Here is a 3,218-nt window from a genome sequence, read left to right as displayed (position 1 = left end):
ATTTAAAAAATCAAAGCCAGAGCTTCAGCAATCCACTGGAATTTTAGTTTCAGACTTTGAGGCTATGGACTCCACAGGGAAAAAGAGGAGGATTGGAAGCTCCACCTCCACCTCCCTGCAGGAATAAAGCCCTGCACCTTAAAGAACAGTCCTGTAAGTAAAAAGGAAACTGTACACAGCCTGCTCGCTAGCCCAAGGAGAGAGAGAGGAAGTTGCTGAGTGCCCTGGTCCTTGAGTTTAAAATTTAAATTAAAAAAAAAAAAAAAAAGCCACTGCTGGGCACAGTGGCTACTGTCTGTAATCCCAGCACTTTGGGGAGGCTGAGGTGGGCAGATCACAAGGTCAGGAGTTTGAGACCAGCCTGGCCAACACAGCGAAACCCTGTCTCTACTAAAAATACAAAAATTGGCTGGGCGCAGTGGCTCACACCTCTAATCCCAGCACTTTGGGAGGCCGAGGCAGGCGCATCACCTGAGGTCGGGAGTTCAAGACCAGCCTGACCAACGTGGAGAAACCCTGTCTCTACTAAAAATACAAAATTAGCCGGGCATGGTGGCTTGTGCCTGTAATCCCAGCTACTCGGGAAGCTGAGGCAGGAGAATCGCTTGAACCCGGTAGGCAGAGGTTGCGGTGAGCTGAGATTGAGCCATTGCACTCCAACCTGGGCAAAAAGAGTGAAACTCCATCTCAAAAATAAAAATAAAAATAAAAATAAAAATACAAAAATTAGCCAGGCATGTTGGCAGGCACCCGTAATCCCAGCTACTCAGGAGGCTAAGGCAGGAGAATCGCTTGAACCAGAAAGGTGGAGGTTGCAGTAACCTGAGGTCGTGCCATTGCACTCCATCCAGCCTGGGCAACAAGAACAAGACTCCGGCACACACACACACAAAAAAAAAGCCACCCGTGAGAAATCCTGGGCTTGCACAGGATGAGGGGTCTAAATGTTTCCTCCATATAGTTTTTAATACTCCAAGATGAATTGTTACTATAAAAAGTGATCCAGGACCACCAAAATTCCTAGGGATCCAGTAAACACAACATGAAAATCTCTGTCCTTACAGACAGAGATTGAAATAAATAATTTTACAGCTCAAAGCTTATGGGAAACTCACTGAAGATGAACTAGCACAATTAAATATCACAGAACACATGAGGAAACGAATCACCATGACAGTGAATCAGCAGACCTGAAAACTGACACCTTAAGAAGTGAAAACAATAGATGAATCAAATGGACTACAAAACAGTCAAGTTTAAAATAATTTAGAAACCATAGTGAAGGAATAAGATACTCTGGCAAAGGGACAGATTTATTTTAAATAACCAAATAAAATTTTATAAATAAAAACTATTATTAGTGGAAAACAAAACTATTGCTAGGTTAAATAATAGAACAGAGCTACCTTTAAAAAGAACTACTGGGCTGGGCCAGGCTTGGTGGCTCACGCCTGTCATCCTAATACCTTGGGAGGTCAAGGTGGACTGATCACCTGAGGTCAGGAGTTCGAGATCAGTCTGGCCAACATGGTGAAACCCCATCTATACTAAAAACACAAAAAATTAGCTGGGCATGGTGGCAGGTGCCTGTAATCTCAACTACTCAGGAGGCAGCAGAATCACTTGAACCCGGGAGCTGGAAGTGCAGCGAGCTGAGATCACGCCTCTGCGCTCCAGTCTGGGCAACAAAAGCAAAACTCCATTTCAAATAAAAAAAAGTACTGGGGTCGCGGGACACCCGGCATAAAGGGTGGTGGTGGTGGACAGCAGCGGCAGAATGTTGCCTACCAGGGTATTTAGCCTAGTTGGCAAGCGAGCAATTTCCAAATCGGCGTCTGTACGAGCACACGGAAATGATGTGAAGAGCGATGACAATGCGCTCCCAGCTTATGTGGATCGATGTGACTATCCCTTACCTGATGTGGCTCATGTCAAGCACCTGTCTGCCAGATAGCAGGCCTTGAAGGAGGAGGAGAAGGCCTCCTGAAGCAACCTCTCCATGGATGAGAAAGTCGAGTTGTATTGCATTCAGTTCAAGGAGAGCTTTGCGGAGATGAACAGGGGTGCGAACGAGTGGAAGACGGTTGTTGGCGCTGCCATGTTCTTCATTGGCTTCACGGCGTTGATTATCATCTGGGAGAAGCGCTGTTTGTACGGCCCCATCCCGCACATCTTTGACAAATAGTGGGTGGGCCATGCAGACCAAGAGGGTGCTGGACATGAGGTGAACCCCGTGCAGGGCTTTGCCGCCAAATGGGACTATGACAAGAACGAGTGGAAGAAGTGAGAGATGCTGTCCTGCGTCTGTGCCTTGCTCTGTCACCACCATGCAACTCCATGCCTATTTACTGGAAACCTGTTATGCCAAACAGTACCACTGCTAATAAATGACCAGTTTACCTGAAAAAAAAAAAAAAAAAAAAAACTACCGCAGTGGAAGAAAAATCTGGAGAAGTTACCAAAAAGAAGGTGTGGAGAAGGGAGAAAGGAGAAATAAAGAATATGAATATGAATCAATGCATAGTTAACAGATAAGAAACACAGAAAGAGATGCTTCAGCATATGGCAGTTTAAAGAGGTCTAAGAAGGAAAGAAGGGAATGAGAGAGAGATAATACTCAAAGAGATGACTAAGAATTTTCCAAAATTAGAAAGTGAGAATTAAGACGGAAAATGTCTAAATAAAAACAAATCCACACTATACCCATAATGGTTAAATGTAAGATTTAAAAAAAAAAAAAAAAAAGAGAGAGAGAAATTCTTAAAATCAACCAGAGGAAGACAATTTATCCAAAAATAAATTATAAGTTATAATTCTCATCAGTGATAGATGATAAAGGACTAAAAAGTAATACATTAAAATGTTGAAGGGACTCTCATTTCTGGACAAGATGGAATAAGTACAAAAAACAAAAAGCTCCAAGAAAAGTCTACTCTCTCCCTCAGGGTTTCTCACCTTTGGCACTGTTGATTTGGAGCTGGATAATTCTTTGCTGTAGGATCTTGTTCTCTGTATTATAGGATATTGAGCAGCATCCCTGGCTAGATGTCAGTGACAACCCTCCAGTTGTGACAACCAAAAATGTCTTAGACATTGGCAGATGTCATCTGGGGGAATAAAATTATCCCCAGCTGAGAATCAATCCCCTTAGCCAAAGGATGTGGAAGAGGACAGTGCTGCAAGACAGAACGCTTTTGAATATACTCATTGTATTTCAG

At 43.4% G+C, this 3,218-nt stretch overlaps 1 pseudogene; it reads left to right on the top strand.

Moving 5' to 3' along the window:
* Positions 1-1,777: 1,777 nt before the first annotated feature.
* LOC100425700 (cytochrome c oxidase subunit 4 isoform 1, mitochondrial pseudogene) lies at positions 1,778-2,287 on the top strand (annotated as a pseudogene).
* The last annotated feature ends 931 nt before the right edge of the window (positions 2,288-3,218 follow it).

This window comes from Macaca mulatta, chromosome 7 (genome assembly GCF_049350105.2).
Source record: "Macaca mulatta isolate MMU2019108-1 chromosome 7, T2T-MMU8v2.0, whole genome shotgun sequence".
Taxonomy (NCBI): Eukaryota; Metazoa; Chordata; class Mammalia; order Primates; family Cercopithecidae; genus Macaca; species Macaca mulatta.
Note: the sequence above shows the minus strand (reverse complement) of the source record. Positions and strands in the feature narration are given on the sequence as shown.